At 36.7% G+C, this 18,912-nt stretch overlaps 1 long non-coding RNA gene across 3 annotated transcripts; it reads right to left on the reverse strand.

The window, feature by feature from the left end:
- Positions 1 to 1,405: 1,405 nt before the first annotated feature.
- LOC308194760 lies at positions 1,406 to 18,497 on the reverse strand. 3 transcript variants are annotated; one of them, XR_013950844.1, is made up of 4 exons: positions 9,202 to 9,297; positions 6,451 to 6,539; positions 3,801 to 4,125; positions 1,406 to 2,459 (listed from the first exon to the last, which is right to left on the reverse strand). It is a non-coding gene; the product is annotated as an uncharacterized lncRNA (long non-coding RNA). The 3 variants fall into 3 exon arrangements; XR_013950842.1 differs by lacking the exons at positions 6,451 to 6,539; positions 9,202 to 9,297 and adding an exon at positions 18,274 to 18,497; XR_013950843.1 differs by lacking the exon at positions 6,451 to 6,539 and having other exon boundaries at positions 9,202 to 9,314.
- Positions 18,498 to 18,912: the final 415 nt, after the last annotated feature.

The raw sequence follows: 18,912 nt of genomic DNA on the forward strand, positions 1-18,912 counted from the left end.
GTCTCCTATCTGTAGAAAACGTTTACTCTTCTTCATGTTGTGGACCAGCACCTTCACTTTATTTTCTTTTCCTAGTAATAAACTGAAGATCATCTTGGAAGCATTCCCAAAGACCCAATGATATCTCTCATTTTGTCTTGGACTTTTCTATATTCACTCTTATGATCAGTCCTGAATAATCAAGACTAGCTTCCACTTTTTTTAATTTTTTCCCTCCTAAAAATGCATATGAGCTCTTCCTTAGCTTTTTGTGTTTAAGTTCATCTCTACTATGCTATCTGTCCTTCCTCTGTTTTGGCAGCGTATACTTATGTTTGTAATATGCCCAATGCCATAAACTGAAGGGGAAAGGTGGAAAAGACTTCCACTGAGGATTAGAATGATATTTTTTTCCACATCAGTCAGTGAAAAAAATGTATTAATGTACCAAAACTGAACACTATAGAACACAGTTTTTCCTGTTAAAAAATCAGATTAATCCTTATAGGAACCAAAAAACCCTAAATATCCTTTAGAGGTCAGTGGCTCACAAGCTGCAACTTTAACTTGCACTTTAGGCTTTTGTTATTTTTGTTTTTAAAGAGTCATTGAAACAATTAAAGACAGTTTTAAAACATCCAATTCACCTCGTTGTTATGATGGACAAGTTAGCATACTGCCATCGATGGTATTAGCGGAAGTTTATTTACACAGGTAATTACCTAAACCTTATCATAAAACTCTTTCTGACCTCATACTTTCTGTGGGCTAAAATACCCAATGCTTCTGTCAAATGCTACTTCTTCCCCTCCCCAAGCATATCTTTTATGTGCACAGGCTTTTATATTTACCCTTATCCTATTACACCCATCCAGTCAAATAGAGGCATCCAAGTCCTCACTTTAGAAATACAATTCAAGAAGGAAGAGGTTGCTAATTCACTGGACTTTTCTTAGATCTGCAGATTTTCAATATAGTTACAACTGACCTTGAAACTTTCTCTCAGATTTGTGGTCTAAGAGATAATGGCAGAAGTGCTGATAGACTAACTAGTGTTTTGGGATATGAATCTTTGTTGAGTTTACTCCCAGTAGCAGTATATCATCCTGTGTCTGAAGCATTACTTGTTCTGGTACTCTTACCTCTGTCAGCACTGTGAGTAGTTATCTCCTTCCATATCATTAAGGGAGAAAAATTCTATAGAGTGGCAGGAAACAATTTACACTTTGGAGCAAGAAAAAGGAGAAGGGAGGAGAAAAAAAAAAAGATTATTTGAGTGCAAGCTATAAGCTGTGTTGCAGTGAGAAAGGACTGTAGGCTCAAAAACTGACTGAACACAAGAGACTTTTTTCTTTGCTGTTACAACAGATTAAAACAATCTTAAAGTGTTCCGTGTGTGTTGAGATGGAGGAGGAAATGACACCCAAACTCTTAAGTTTTCTTTATTTAAAATTTCAAAGAATTCAAGAGGAATATTGATTACCTTACTCAATTTCTTTAATATTAGTCTTACTCCTTTTCTTTTTTTTTTTTTTCCAAGCTTTAACATATGAAGTCAGGTTATTTTAGTGGCAACTGATGTGCTCAGTTTTTTAAACTATACCACTTAGTATTTAAAATTCCAAGACACTAACTCTCATGACAAAAAGAGATGAAGTTCAGATTATTTGAACTAGATGATCAACAACGGATTAGTGATAACATAGCTGAATGTAAATCACGTGAACTGATACACCAACATTTACTAAAAGAGAACAAACTAATGCATAACATTTTATATCTCAGGAATCAACTAACCACATCACAGCATCAAGAAACAATGTAAAACCTCTCTCATGGTCTGTGAACAAACGTTAAAAAAATATCTGATATCTGACACCTGGCAAACAGCACTGAGAGAAGCAACAGTTCTGCCACAGAAAGTTTAGGAGCATCTCAGTTTAGTTGTCTTCCGTAAACATGCGAAGATCTAAATGACTGCCTGAATTGATTTCCTGTGAGCCATGTCTTCTGGAAGTGACAGAACTTTTTCCTCAAATGATCCTAAATAATCCAGATGATCTTTTAAAGAACAACCAGTGTTACTACAAGATCTGAACAGAGTCACAAAGCTTCAGATTTATGCCTGAAGCAAAATGCCTTTGTACAAATGAGTAGGCTGTACAGTGAAAACTAAGCAGCCAAAACCAAGAGAAAGTCCATACAACAGTGAATTTGTCAGTACTGCAGTCATGTTATATCAGGTTAAGCGACAGCACCATGTAGTCCCCGCTTGCTCAGCCTTGACAACTTGATTTGGAAAAAGCTAGTTCCTACACGTCATCCTAGCATGCTCCTAACCAAAAGCTTTATTTCAATGAGTTTACACAGAGGATCTACTTTTTCTTCTCCCCTTCACACTTCAGGATATAATAATGACACTGGTCATGCTCCAAATTATGGTGGCTCAGTATTCATCTGGTATATGATGTCCAGTGCTTCTATGAAGAAATAATATTGAAACAAGACTCTTTAAAAAAAAAAAAAAGAGAGGGACTGGTATATAGGTAGCATAGTGCAGATTGCACATCAAGATATCAAGATGACTAACCAGGACAGTGACCTATGTGTCAAGGGAGCATGCTTTTAATCATTAAATCTTAAAATTTAAATCATTATATCTGTCAGACACACTGCCAAAGGTAGGCTTTGGACTTACAGACATTCTGAGAATTATTTGCTACCAATGTTTTATTTTAAAACCTACAATGCAATTTAAATACTGAAGAGAGGAGAAAAAAAAAAAGCAGTCTGAGGACAGGGAAAGCACTCAGGAGTATTGCAAGAGTGGTTGCTGCTGGGGAGATACTCAGCCCAGTGTGTATATCAAAGGGACTATGCCTTCTTTCTTGCACTTATTATTATTGTACCCGTGACATAATACTTTCTCCATTTATTTTTCTGGCTATATATGTGGCTAAATCTAGGCAAACTGAACTCTATCCTATTCCTGAAAGTTCAGTCTCTTCCAGCAGTCAAATAAGGCTGCAAACATTTCAAAGTGGAAATTTTGATTACACTCTGCCATAAGTAATTGAATAAGACCAGTAGAGGTAAAGAAGATAATACTCTGCAATCACAAAATAGCTGTTTTGCCAGTAAATAGCCTGTTGAGTTGCAACTCAAAAGCCTCAAGTTTTATTTTTTTAGCTCTGCAGAGTGGCCTTGGACAAGTACTTTACCTCTTTCCCAACCTCCCACTCCTTCCCTTCTCCACCTTTACAAAGGAAAATGATCTGCTTCTAACAAGTGTTGTACGAGATGAGATATTCTTTAACTTTAGCAGCCATGTAGCCTGGCAATGACTGCTGTTTAACTGACCCTTATCTTGCAGAGCAGACACCCTCTCTCTCCATTACGAAAAACAACAACTTGGGAAAAACACAAACAAAACTTCTTCATTAATGTGGAATTAAGATGACCAATGTTATTCCAATATTGTTGGAAGTAATATTCTTCCAGCTAGGGAACACAGAATTAGATTGCATGGAAATGAAATCTTGACTGTGTGCTCACTGATAACCTCAAACACTTCGTGCTTGCAGACTATGTAATTTACATGGAGAAGAGGGTCCATAATAATTATTGCTACCCATTTAAATCACCTCTCCCTCTTCAAGAGCTGAACTCCACTAGCTGAACTCTCTGCTAGCTCCCTCTCTAACTGAACTCTACTGGAGAATATACCTGTACTACTCTGAACCCCCTAGTTTTCTCCCAGGATCACTTTCACACCTCTTTTGCAACACATTGCTCATTATTCCATGCTGTGATCTACTTACCATTGCAGCTATAGACTGTAGAAGTTTCACACCTTGCAGTTGACAGTATCCATGGCCACCCTGACAGATAAGCACCTTCGGATCACACAGAAAGAGCAAAACCTCACCCATAGCTGTCAGCACAGCCTCCTCATCTCACACACTGCTGTTTGCAAATCCCTCTGCTTCCATTGCAGCTACCTTGGGAAAAGTAGAAATATTTTGGCGACTGCAGGTAGACACCAGGAATTATCACTAGTGTGGTTGTGTGAAGAGTTTGCACAGCAGTAGTATTAATCATGTAGGTATACTCTCTTTCAGACATTGGAGCGTCACTGCTGATTGTCTGGAAAGGTAGAGAAAACAGAGAGAAACGTGAACTGTACCTAATGAGCTTGTACTAATGAATAAAAGAACTGGTCTCTGGTCTGGCTTTTTAAATTTAAGTTTTTAATTTTTTCTCTGATAACCGCAATGGTATTAGAATAGTCTCTTTGTACCGAGAAAGTGGAATTCATAGTTATTATCAAAGCTTTATTTTTAGTGTTTAGCTAGAAAGAGAACAGATTCCATAATATCACATTTTTTTTGTGCTTCCATATTCACTGCTTATTTATTTCCCAAGAGCCTAAGACTTTTTTTTTTTTTTTTTTTTTTTTTTTAACTTTCATCGTTAAAAAAGCAGCAACTTTGCTTAATATCTTTTGGATCATGCAACACGCATATGGAGACTGTCATGGGTTGCTCTGGGGGCTGGGGAGAGTGTAGAGTGGGGAAAAGGAGAACAAGTAGTGTTTGGGAAAAGAATTGTATAACTGGCCCTACATGTCACCCGTCAGTAAACCCCAGGCAACAAATTCTGCATCCAAACCACTTAATTTTAAATGAATAAATAATTACTGGGTTTATTTTTAAAGAAAATTGGAAAAAAAAAAGCAGCATGGTTATTCCAACATTCAGTAATTAAATATTGAACTAGAGCATGATGTAATGTATCCTATTCCTGTTTCAGGTTGGTCACATGCTCCTTAAGAGATTTATTTTAAAACTGCTACATAAATGGTAGCAATTTATCTTCATCTACCAAAAAACATACAAGTTTTACCCACATCAAGGCTGATCTCTCTGCAATTATTTCTGTATATACAGCTGACAATTGTCATGTTCTGGAACTTTAGAGAGCATAAAGCTGTCACTGATATGTATCTAGTGGTTTCCCACACTTCTGCATTCACAGTAATATTTACTACTAATTATTATTGTCAATACAGAACAAGTATAAGAACTGTGGGATTCATTTGGATTTCAGAGTGAGACCAACATTTCACAGCAATATCTTGAAGCCTGAATATGTCTGATGAAGTTTTGAATCAGAATTGCACCATAGAACATAATGGAAATAAATGCCAAAGGCATTAAAAATATAGTCCAGTACTGTTCTTTGAAAACCTATCTCTATGATCACATTATAGCATAGAATATAACTTTGTACTTCAGACTTTTTTTTATTATTTTCCATCTGCATGCATGAGTGCGTTGATAAGATAGTGAAACATAAGATATAACTGAACAGCTTTTCAGTATGTGCAGCTATGCAAGTTGAAAAGATCAAAATCAGAAGCAGGACTAAAGCATCCAAAAAAAGAAAAATCAGTTTATGAAGGTCTTATGGGAAGATTATTGCATTAACTCCAGTACAGAAAAGATACAGATCTGATTTAAAGTGATTCCAAATCCATTTGGACTTGAGAACAATTAGGAATGATCTCTTTTGCTTAACTTTGCTGTGAGAACTCAGATTTAAAGAAATATAAAAAATAATAAGGTTTCAGAGTGGTATGAAATACCACCCAGTCCACCATCATTTCCCTGGGCTGAATCATCTCTATCTAACCTGGCTTTGACTAGAGCCCCCTGCCATGGAATACGTGCAGTGCTGTAAATTGGACAGCATCCCTGTAGCACTCACCTAATCTGATTGTCAAGGACCATAGGGGGAATCCTACAAAAATCACACATCCTACCTGTGACTAACAACTTTGGATCATGCCTTTAAACACAGAGCTTGTTGTCAGGTGCATAGGTGCTGTGCTGCGGTAAAGTAGACCCAATTGGATCTGGGTATTTATCGGAGGTGACAGTGATCAAAGGTATAGCTGATCACCTAAAGCACACTCAAGGAAATTTAAACCAATTACGAAAATACCATCAAGAACTGAAATTGAAACATCTTGAAGCATACATATTAACTAGCTTTCCTGCCAAATTCAATGAAGGTTAATTACTAGCTTTCACTCAATTAGGTTTCTTTTTCCATATCTCATTTTTCCTCACTTCAGTCCCCAAATTCAGCAAGAGAGATAACCAAGTGGTTAACGACTGATGTGCTTTCAGGTAGAGGAAGCTATGTCAGCTACGTGTTGCTGATCCTCAGACAGGATTTGGATGCTTTTAAGAACGCTTCACAGAAGTTCACTTGCATTAAGTTTATTAATGCATGATCGACCACTGAGCTGAATGCACTACTGCAGCACAAAAACAAATGATCAGAGCAGAACAGAGATTTCTCCTCTCTTCTTAAGAAACACTGCAGCCTGCTAAAGCCATTCCTGCTGAAGTACTTCTTATCCTGAGAGGTTCGCAAATAACAGGTTTTATTTTCTACACTCACAAGTGGCAAGGTGGTTAGTTTTCAGATTTCATCTTTCCAGCAAAGTCATTTCCTCCAGCAATTCAGCACTTTGGTATTTCGTTTTCTCTCTAAACATTTAAAAAGTGGACACACACGAAATTTAGAGACAAGGTGGAGAAGTAAAGGGTCAGATGCTGTATGTTGTGCCAAGGAAATAATTACAGTAACGGCTTGCCTTATTTAGATGTATTACAGACAGCTTACAATTCTTCTGTTAGAACTGTCTTGCTCTTAATTACTTAGACTTTTGAAAGCTTTGATTAATTACTATACAGAGCAAAGGTTTCAAGCAGAGATATGACTATGTCAAATAACAGCTACTGATTGTGAGTAGTTTAGTTTAGTGTTTGCAGCATTTTAAGTCCTACAATAAACCAGAGACAAGGCTGTCACTAACAGGATTGTAGAAGCTAAGGAATATTAATTCTGATCAAACAGGCCCATGATTTTAGAAGAGTAGCAATTTTTAAAAAAATTATATTTTAAATTGATGGAACTGAACTAAAGAAATTAAATAATAGATTTTTGTTTTGGTCCCTGGAGTAAAAATAAAGCAGATTAAATATGTTTCCTTAATGCAGAGGTGGAACTCTTCTCCCCCACTGAGATGAAAAAAATTGCTTTTTTTTTACTTCCAATTTTGGAAAATTGATTCACCATGTGGACATAGCTTCAGTCTCCGTACTCAACTGCTAGCATTTGTGAGCCTCTGTAAACTGTAAAGACACTCACACACTTTGTTTCTCTCCACCTCATTTCCATCAAAGCTCTCGGTGGCTCTCAGAAGTTGGTGCTAGTCCTTTTTAATATCTGTGGTAGTGTTATCAAAAATAATATGCTTTCCTGAGTTGCATAAGAAAGATTTGCATTCAATTCCCCAGATGGCCATAGGAGATTTACATGTCCTTGAAAGCATCACTTAAAGTAAGATTCATCGAAACCTAACTTATAGTCAAGCTGTCAATGTCTTCAGAAAGCCAACTAAAAGAAATTGAATTGCTCACTGCAAGCACTGCTCTGTCTCCAGGAACTATAGAGACAGAAGCTAGATGACCGGTTTATATTAGATGCATAAAGTTACAGGACCCGTGTCTCTGTCTCTCACTTTCTCTACTTTTAATTTGGTGATGGCAAAAATTCCAAGGGCTAGTATACAAGGGTGTATTCATTAACATTTCAGGTCCTGCTGCTAGAAATTACCCATTAATTTCTGGTATTTTCTTTTTACCTTTTGGTGTCACTACAATGATTACATTCTCTTTATTTAAATGCCCCCCTCGAAGATTACATCTTTGGATTTGAATCCGTTGGAGATATATATATATATATTAATAATTAGATAATAATAGCGGTATTTATTGTTATATTTAGCTTTACTTGATGAGTAGGAAACTGTAACCTGTAGCAGCAGCATTAAGACTGAAATGCAAGTCTATTCGAATCAGCTTTTATGACTTTTTTCTTTGTCACCATCAGTACCCCAACAACCTTCAGAAAAAAAAAAACTTAATGTGAATAAACCATAGTACTGTTAACAAAGGCCTCTCAAACTCTCTGTGCTTAAATTTCAAACTCTGATTAAAGCTGAACTGTTCCTCAACTTTTAAACTGCCAGTGGAAAGCAGGGCAACTGGGGAAGAAAGCAGCATCACAGGAGAGCATACATCAGCAGTTTTGGGGGTCAGGCAATATAACACAAGAGACACAGAAAAAAATCAAGAGTCAGCTCATGATATATTGCTTTCCTTACTGCCTTTGAAATGGGGCTCTATCACAAGCAGTACAGTGATATATTAATGCTGCATCTTTCTCATCCATCCCACCAACTCCCCTCTCCAGATCTGACATGACTCTTGATACAAATTCAAGCCCACGCTTTTCTAAACTATTCCTTGGTCATTGGGATGTCCCCTTTGCCTTTACTTTAGGGGAGGTTTAACTCTGAATGTTCAAATTAGGAAATTCAGCTACTAGTCTCCACTTGGATTTTAGGGCCAAAGCGCACATCGAAAACACATAGCATAAGTGGTGTCTTGATGGGAGCAACACCTTCAGGACTTTGTAAGCACTTGCTTTCATAGAATACATTTAAGTTGCATATTTTCCACCTGCACTGGGTCAACAAGAGCTAGAGGAGCACAGTCAGCGCATACCCCTTTGTGCTCTTCGAAGGCAGGAAACACTAATTACAGAGAAGTGAAGTGTTCATGGCAGTGTCAGTGTGAGCTATCAAACTGAGCAGCACTGAGATAAAAAAATTCTCTAATAACTATCACTTCAGAAACCACATACCCTGCTTCAAGTCAATGTCACACACATAGCTTTCCAATCTGACATTTGACTTTAATCAGAATACTTGATATTATATGTTCTTTGCATACAGAAGCACCTGCGCAAAGAGTCAACCACAGAGGAACGCACACATCCAATAAGTTAGCAGAAATAACTTGACCATATGCAAGGACACATAAGGGAAAGAAGAACTCAGACTTCTCTGAAAATAGACCTTCCTCTCACCACACAGGATTTTATTTTTGACAATAAAGCTGTAAACATCTTTTCAAAATTAAGAGATACAACGTTTCATCTCTAGCCTTGGTTACAGGAGTGAATTTTACAGTTTAACTATAAACATGGAACATCATTTCAACAAGCAGTTCAATGAACAACAAAACTATTAAAGCTTAATTGTCTAGATCTTTGATTTAACAGTTGAATAACATAACCTACCTCTCTCCTGTCTTTCCTTGCATAGGCCTTTCTCAGCATAACACCCACCAATTTTTCTTATCATCCCCCTTCCTTTTACTAAGAGACAGAATGGGCTATTTACAGCTCTGTCCATGTTGATTGCTTGAGTAATTATTTTCTCCTGGCTACAAAGTGGGTGTTACATACTGCAGTTATGAGCAATATATCACACCTGCTGTAACATCCTAGCCAGATTTCCATCCTTTTGGCAAATTCACACAATTTCTTCTGCCTCCTGTCTATAGGGCAATAGGTTCATAAAAGAGGCAACAAAAATGAAAACACCAAAAGATGTCGGGTCCTCAGGAATACTGAGTCAGAAATTCTTCAATGGCTGTGTACTGGTAATACAACCATTTTGCTGCCCTAAAGCAAGGGGCACAAAATGAGCTTTCCCTGATGGCAATGATCTTTAAATTACTACTTTAATAAAGCATTTTCCAACCTGAACCCAAGAGTTTTTTAATCAGAGATGAGAGTGTGTGTTTCACCAAGGGCTAAGCTAAGCTTCCTCCCGGTTTCCTGTGTTAGGGGTAACTTCACTCCCTATCTCCTTCTAATAGAGTTTGATTTGCTTACATCTGTGTCTGCAAAAAGGCCCCTTCAAACACTCATCCTTAACCTACTTCTCTCCATTTCTACGGCAAGGCAAATCTATCCAGAACACTTTAGGATTCTTTTTCCTTTCCTATGAAGTCTCTGCAGTGACTTTTTTTCCTTATCTCATTTGTCTCGAGGCTCTCCCTCTTTAACGTCTATGACAGTTCTTTTAAAAAACTTATTATATTCCCATCAATACCTACCTTCAGTGTGACACATTGTAGCCATTGTAACAAAGACAGTACAAATGACCAGACTCCAGAGAACAAATTTACTCTAAATGCTTCTTGAAGAAGGACATAAGAAAAACAAAAATAAAATTTGAGAGCTCTTGGCTGATTGTCAAAAGCTACCTTGAAACTGCTGTCTTCTCATTCAAAATTAGTGGGGTTCAAACACTTGGTAACACTGAGTTTATTTTATAGACTCCTACACTTAACTCTTAATTTCAGAAAAAGTAACATCTTTTTGCTTTGGTTTTGCACAGGACTTAACACAGTGAAGTCTACAATTGGTCTCCTTCTGTGCCACAAATGATAATAACAGTCTCCCTTCTCTCAGAGTAATTTATTTATATTTCTTCTAAATGATCATTAGTGAAACATTTAATTTATAAAAAAAAAAAAATGAATAAAGGGTAAGTTATGATCCCAGAATGAACATGCAGTGGTAGATTCATATTTTTGTATTTTGTACCTTCCATCCTCATCAGACTTATCAAAAATAAAGTCTGTTCTAATACCTCATGTTTACAACCTACATACTAGCATATATATCCATGCTATGTAAGCTGACAAAAAAGGAAGAATAAGAAGAGTATGATAAATAGCTACTTACAGAGCTCAGAAAGTTTTCACATTTCAGAAGGGGAGAGGCTAAGCAAACATTTTTAAAATAGGTGTGATTTTCTCCCTCTTTTTCCTTTATCTCGAAGTAAGAAAAAAAAAATAAAAAAGAAAGCATGTTTTTTTTAATACAGTTGAAATATATCAAATTTAGAAGGGCTGAAAGCACCCAGCAAGGCAAGAACATACAAAACAATTTTAGCACGTTTGAGAAATGCTTAAATCCTAAAATTTGTTTTTATTTTTAGGATGTATTACAGCTGAAGAGGATATTTTTTCAAAAAACTTTAAAGTAATTTATATCATGACCAGTGTGATGGCATTAGCCATTTTCAAATTGAAGTGTCATGAATAGCAGTTGAGATCTCAGCTTCTATTTTACTCCTCATGTTACAGTCTTTGCTTTAATGTCAAAAAAATTTAGCTGACCCTTTTAACAATTCCAGGACAGAACCCATCCAATTGCATTAAATGTTCAGTCTCCTCAACTTGATTAAGGAAAAGGAAGCGAAAAGAAACCACTTCAAGACTGAGGAGAAATTGTTGGGCTTTAGCCATTCCTCTTCCTCAAAACACCTTTTCTTTATCTGAATCAATTAAATCAAAGGTTTTATATGTATATTCAGGGAAGTATATTGTCACTTGTGAGTCTTCATTATGTCACTGTCTTATTATCTTCAGGCTACCCACATATGCACATATGTTGGTTCAAACTTTGCCTAAAAGTTCATTACTTTCCAATCATTTCCCTTTAATAAGTGTAAGCTTATTTCAGAAAATCTCCTTAATTCTTCCAGCTCTCCCTTCTATATGCTGACAGGCACCTGTTCTCTTGCCTAGTGGTTTCTTTCTTGCCTTGTGGGACTCCTTTCACAGCATTTTCCCCACAGATGTAGGATAGAAAGAACTCAAAGGTTTAGCCTCTTTCCTACAAAAACAAAAGGTTGTATTCACTCTATTTTTGGAACAACTGCTGCTTAAGCTCTTAGGTCATTTTCAAAAATCATCTTAAAAAGACAATCAACAAATAACAAAAGCTTCTGCTCATGAACAGAGTTTAACACCATCACCAGATTTAATTCCATAAACTACACGCATCAGTCACTCATGGGAAGTCCCATTTCACTTTTAGAACATGATTTCAAAAGAACTTAATGGTGTCCGGAGATTTCATGTCAGTACTCACATTCCCCCATAAATTACCAGCTGTGGAGAGCAGTGTGGGACCTTGACACTGATTTTCTTCTCCCTTCATTTGTCAGAAATCAGTTTAACTCAGTGGAATTGCATTAGTGGAAAACCAGATAATGGTCCTAACTCAATAAGGCACATTATTTGTTTGCTTTTTATCTGGTGCCAGTCCCGCTGAAGTTAACCAGCCCCAAGTATTTTCCAGAATAGCAATGCTTTTTGAGTAAGGATCAGAATATAAAGCTATTTAGCCTGACTGCTTCCCACCTAACCTATTATAGAACCATATGTTTATGATTTAGTAACCTATGGTTCAGGAATAAGAGAGAGGGTGAGAGAGAGAAAGAGCTGACATGAATAACCTTGTTGATGTGCCTGTTACAGAGGACTTAGGAACAGAGAACCATTATATAAAATGGCCAAATTCTCAACCAATGTCAAAGATAAAGATTCTTAATTAGGAACATCAGTTATAAAAACTGTCTCATAATTTGTCCCATAGGAAGTAACTCCTCTGGGTATGTAAGGGGATCTGGAGAGCCTCTCCCATTAGACTCAACATGATGAGTGTCATCCTTGGCCAAGGAGGCTGATGGCCCTCATGGGATATCCCTGAGGCATCTTAATCCTGGATGATGCAAAACCACACAAACTAACTTAATCCCAAGCAGTATTCTGTCATGTAGATACAGCAGTGCAGGTCTTGAAAGATCTTATTGACATACAGCAGAACTCAGGGCATCCAAAAAACAGATTTCATCTGGTCTTGAAGTCTTTTTTTTTTTCCCCCAAGATTCCTTGAAGAGTTCCACTGAACAGTGTACAAATGCCCACAGGAATACTGATAAAAAATGGAAAATTACTGTCCTGAACACTTTATCTCAACTGCAACAAGGCCAGTTACCTATTTTGTTTCAAAAGAGTTAATTTTCTTCATAATGGCTGGTATGAAGCCATGTTTTAGATTTAAGAAAAAAAAATAATGCTGATAACACACTGATGTTTTAGTTGTTGCAGAGCAGTGCTTACACAGAGCCAAGGATTTTTCAGTTTATGCTGCCCTGCCAGTGAGGAGGCTGGGGGTGCACAAGAAACTGAGAAGCTGGGAGGAGACAGAGCCAGGACAGCTGGCCCAAACTGGCCAAATGGATGTCCCATACCATATGGTGTCATGCTGAACAATAAAACTAGGGGGAGCTGGCCAGGGAGGGGCAACCACTGTTCAGGGCTGGGATGGACATCTGTTGGTGAGTGGTGAGCAATTGCATTGTGCATCACTTGCTTTATATGTTCTTTATATATATATATATATAAAATAATAAAAACAACTATATATATAGTTGTATATATATATTATATATATAAAGTTGTTGTTTTTATTATTATATTTTTCCCTTTCTTCTCTGTCCTATTAAACAGAAATTTTCATCCTTATCTCAACCCATGAGTTCTACATTTTTCTGTTTCTCTCCCCCATTCTCCCCCACTTGCTGGGGAAGTGAGAGAATGGCTATGTGGTTCTCAGCTGCTGGCCATCTTAAATCACAACTCAAAGCTTTAAGTGTTGTGTAGACATGAATGTATTGGCTAGATGAGAGGTGGACTACCAGAAAATGCTGATGAGAATAAAGTTCTGTTCTCATCTCTGTAAAGTGTATTCATATATGATCACAACTAGAGCTGGACCTAATGTTTAGGGAATTCTTTCCTTCCTTCCTCCAAGAAAGCCTGAATTAGATGTAACCCCAAAAGGAAAAATGTTACCACCAAATATCTGAGAACAGATCTGACTACCAAAAAAAAAAAAAAAAAGGCATAACATAAAAGGCAGAGAAATAAACAGCTTATAGATAAGATAATGATGCAAAGCTGTTAACTTGGATGGCTGTTAGAAACTGCAGATTGAAGCACTGGAGCTATAACAAACTTTTATGCATTAAAAGTAAAACTAGGCTACACAGTCTAGAGTATATTCTATATTTCATTTCAAAAGATTACATCCAGCTCTCACTTACAGGAGTTCAAATCTAAAACACCTCAACTAGTTCACTGGAAAAAATGCATTGAGCCATCCAGAACAAAGCTAATAACCCAAGAAAAATCCAAGTTTTAATTAGTTATTAGATAAATTAGTTATTATATAATAGTGTTTCTTCTAAAATTCATCAAATTTTATCCCCAAATTAACTGTCAACCATTATCAGACTAGAATCACCACAGACAGGATCTCCCTTCTACAGGGTGGTTGGCCCGTCTTATAAAACAAGACTCGTAGCAAGTCCATACAATCTTCAAGTCACATGAAGAATTGCATCGTAAGCCTTCTAAGATAAACCCAGTTGACTGACTGCTAATCTAAACACTAAGACTATAATAATTTGACAGTAATTTATGTAGGTGTCCAAATAATGGGGCATAATGAAGGGGAGATAAGAACAATGTAAAAACTCTTACATACGGCTTTGAATGAATACAGTCTCAATGCAGATTACCAAATTAATATTAAAAAACTTTTGATTGCATTCTGTGTTATCAAGATCTTGTCTGCTTTGAAAATGGTGAACTGTTAAACTGTATCAGTGAAAATTAATTTGTGAAGTAGCTCTGAAGTAATATATGCAAGCAAAAATCAAAAGCCTGAAAAGGAATATGCAAGATTTTCAGATTTGTTTTTGCAGCAGGGAAAAGAAGTATATCTTTATACAGGTACTAGGAAAAGTTGTAAAGATTTAGAAGTTAAATTCTCATTTTTTTCTGACCCAAAATCTTCATGAAGAATAGGGAATATTAAAAAGCACAGCAGAGACTTTTCTATACTAGGGGTTGTAAGCTCATTTAAGATGGGTGAAGGATGGTTGGGGCATCACATCACAACTTATAACAGACTTGTTCTATGACTTTGTTTAAGTCCTTATCTCTCCTTATACCTCAGTTCTGCATTTCTAAAATAGGGATAATAGCATTTTTCTGCCTCTCAGGAATTCTGTGTGGATCAATACATTAAAGATGCAAGGCATTCAGATATTGTGGTGATGTGAGTTGTATGTCTCCTAGATGGATGGCTGCTGAGTGGAAGCTAAAGCCAGAGTTTTCAGAATATCACAGAGATTTATTATTCTGGTCCTTAAAGCGTGTAGAGCTGCATGAAGAAAATGTGACCTTGAGTTTCTGCAACTGCTATTTTGAGTGCCTCAGTGCCCAGAAAAATACTGTAAATTAACCCAAACACCTTCAATTTTCTACCTCAATTGGGATTCCCTTTAAGTGACCATCTACCTGCACTGACCATTACCCTATTAGTTACCATTACACTGTTAGTTAAAAGGGACGAAAATGTATCCTCTTAATACACTGCCCTGATGTAATGACAGGGGTCACAACATCAAGTGCAATATAGTGATACTCTTGATCTATAAAAAATTTAAAATTCCCACACAGGAATCAAGTGTGTCACCTACATATTAAAGTGTCATTCCTCTCATACCAGCAATTGCCACTTTGCCACTCAGTTCCCCATGAGCCACAAAAAAAAAAAAAAAAAAAAAAAACTTTCTTCTATACCACTTTCCTGATCCATCAAGCTATTCCAGCAAAGACTACTGAAAATATAGTGAAGTGGAACAAACTTGTTAAAAAATGGATATGGATATGGTCCTACTTGTTTTAACTCTTTCATTACATTTCAAAATGCAAAAGCTAGTCTACCAATATGACCTACTAAAGCCAATATATGTCTAATGCAAGATAGAAAGGACAAAACACTCTTTTAGAGGTAGGGAACCATTAGAGCTGAGAAAGGATTCAGTTCAGGGTCAGAAAGCAAAATTCTAATCTGTTTCCTAAAGGGATAGAGTGGAGGTGAGGATGTAAAAATCCACACCTGAAAATCCAGAATATATGGGTAGAAGCAGCAAACAAGAACAATGTATGAATGTACAAGGTGCAAGAAAGTCAAGTTTTAATGTCCTCATTTTAACACAAAGGGGGATTAGGAAGTGTTATTATTTTCCTTATGTTTATTCACAGATTCTGGCTAAAATAGCAGAGAATAATTTTTTGCACTGACTGACGTGAAGCTATGAAAACTGAAGAAAAGTGGGGTACAATGTATATTTTGGTCTTAAACACTTTCCTATCACATCTCCTGGACAAAGTTCATCTGTTGTCATGGGAATATACAGCCAAACAAAAGAGAAAGGGAATCAGTCAAAGTGACTGAAATCACAAGTAATATGGCTTGAATAGTTACTAGAATCATTTTCTTCATACAAGAGCTAATGTATTCTGTGTTTATCGATTCACTTGACCGATACTTATGCTACACACATAACAAATTAGATGTCAGGGAAAGCAGTATATCAATGTCTGCTATTTATGCATAGGCACTCTAAGAATTCTCACAAAGCCTTAATAGAAGGTACCTTAAGCACCAACATAATAAGTGAAATATTTTACAGTCAGGAATAGCTGGCCAGACCACCACTATAGCATTTATAATACAATAAACAAACAAACAAACAGATAATTATATAAATAAATAACAGACCAGAAGGTTAGTAAGGTTACACAATCAAAACTACAAAAGTCAGCCAATGCACTCCAGTGTGCATTTTAATATACTTTCTAATTACATGAGCTCATGCTAATTCTGTTTTTTGTTACTGTTACACAGAGTACATAGTGCTCAATTTCCTCCTGAGTTCTTCAGTGATGCTCATTACTATAGTAACCAAATGCTCTATAAACATTAATTAATTTTCAAGACATCTCTCTGGCATGAAAAATACTATTGCCTTCATTTTGCTACAAGGGAATTGAGGTAGAGGAAGATTAAGACCACTCTTTTTGGATCAACCCTTCAAAACATCTCAATATAACATTTTAGGCATATTTGCATTTTTCTCTTTAAAGAACAGCTCTCACCATCTTTAGTTCAGTATGTCTTCAGATGACACACAGTTTTTCCTTGAGTACTGAAGAACTGAAGGTCTCACAGCTAAGCCAGCACTCACAGAGGTGGCAGCAGCTAGTAAACTTTCCTAAACTTACATGAGGAGTCCTTAAGATTGTCTCAGGAAGAACCCATCTCCAAGGAGTTCCTAACCTTTTTCAATCACGAAACAATACAGTCAGCCCTATTTTTCATTTCGTAAATCTGTCCAGCAACAGATTTAGGTTAATTTTACATCTCCAGGTAAGATATTTTTATGTAGTCAGTGAACAAAATCATAATCCCAAGAAGGCGTAGAGGGAAGTGCACCATATCTTACTCTTAACAGTGGTAAATTATGCACAGAAACTAAATGAAAGTTGCAGAAGCAACCTCTGTTCTGACAGTTTCTCAATGTTTAGTGTTTGAATTAAGACACAATTCAAGCACAAGCTATATAATTTAAAATAATAAATACTTTTTATGTTTTTCTAGCTTTATGTGTGTGTGTGTGTTGTGTTTTTTTCAGACCAGCTAACTGTAAACAAAAAATCCATCCAATCCGAGTATAAGAAAATATACTGACAACCACATGGTTCATGAGTGGGCTTAGTGACTCATTTCCATCACACGGTTCTCTGCTAAGTAAACTAACAAAGTTTCTGATAACCCTAGTGGGTAATCATCCTTCACAGGAATAAATAGAAGAGCAGAATAGGAAGTAGTGCATTTCTTAGATATTTACTGATCATTGAACTCTTCTCCCATATGAAACCTGAAACCAAGCCCTAGAGGCCCCTGGGTACACACACTTTTATTCCCAGATTTGAGTTTTTCTTCTATGATCTCTGTTTTATTGAATTTTAGTATCGACCCATCATGTTTCTTAACTCTGTATTCAGTAGTGAGACCATCCATTCCCATTTTCCCCGTTTTCATTTTTGTTTTCATCTTCCTTGACTGGTTATCTTCTCTTTCTCCAGCCAACTCTTGATTCCAAGAGCTTTAACTCTTCAGCAGATATCCATTCTTAGTCCAGGTAGTCCATCCCCAATCCTAAATCTGTTCAGTTCCAGATCTTTTACTTTTCTTGCCAGCTCTCCTGTTTCCCAATATTCTGTTCCTCATTTACTGATCCTACACCTCAGGCTATAACCTTAAGTTGCTTTTATCAGAGAGTTTTTTCCCTGCTCTAAATTAGCATCCCTACACTTTCTATTTTCTGTAGGGAAAAAAAAAAAAAAAAAAAAAGGCTGAGACTTCTGAACATGTCCTTTCTTCACAAAATCCTACCTTAAAATATTCAGCACAGAGCAGTCACCAAGAAAGGATAAATCTTGTAGAGTTGTTAACAGCTGAAAACGCAGCCTTGGGACAGGAAGAGTCAAGAAACAATATTATTGAACCATTTCAATACTACTTTTATTAACTGTATTTCTTGATTAGTAAGTGGGTTACATATTTAGGTGCAAACAATGCACTTACCTTATTTGAAGAGGGTTTTATAATGCACTCATCTCGCTAAGCCAATTTTTATCCTGTTCTGTCTTTGCTTTATATATTGAAGTAAATTTCTTGTTCAGCCTGCAGCACAGGAACCCAGTGCTAAAACCATACGTTCTGCAGAAAAACAAGGTTTCTGTGCTCCTCCTATCCACCCCCCAGATTTTTGGATCCCAGGTGAAGAAATGTGGCAATTACTTCCAAACTATACAAGCACCAGAATCTCAACCTGTCATTGCAATCTATCACATTTGAAGTGGAGGTCATACGCTCAGCTACCGTGAAGGAGAAAAAGACCAAAGACACACAAGAGCTTTAAAAAGAGGAAAAAACTCTATAATATAGAATCTATAAATTAGGGTCCAGTACAGACAGAAGTTTCATTCACAGGCATTTGGCTACAGCAATAGCATAGCAATCTGCTCTTCAGTTAGTTTACAACTATTCTAAATTAGGATGGGATTTTGTACCAGCTGAGCCTCAAAGCTAAAAAAGAAGCTTTGGGGTATGAGCTTTTGCCTAAAGTTTGGATTCTCGAGGTGGAATTTTAGTGGCTAAGGAACTTTGTCTTGCTTGACATCGCAGATGAAATAAAAACTGTCAGGATTACACCAAGACATT

The sequence above is a fragment of the Anser brachyrhynchus genome (assembly GCF_964034855.1).
Source record: "Anser brachyrhynchus genome assembly, chromosome: 4".
Taxonomy (NCBI): Eukaryota; Metazoa; Chordata; class Aves; order Anseriformes; family Anatidae; genus Anser; species Anser brachyrhynchus.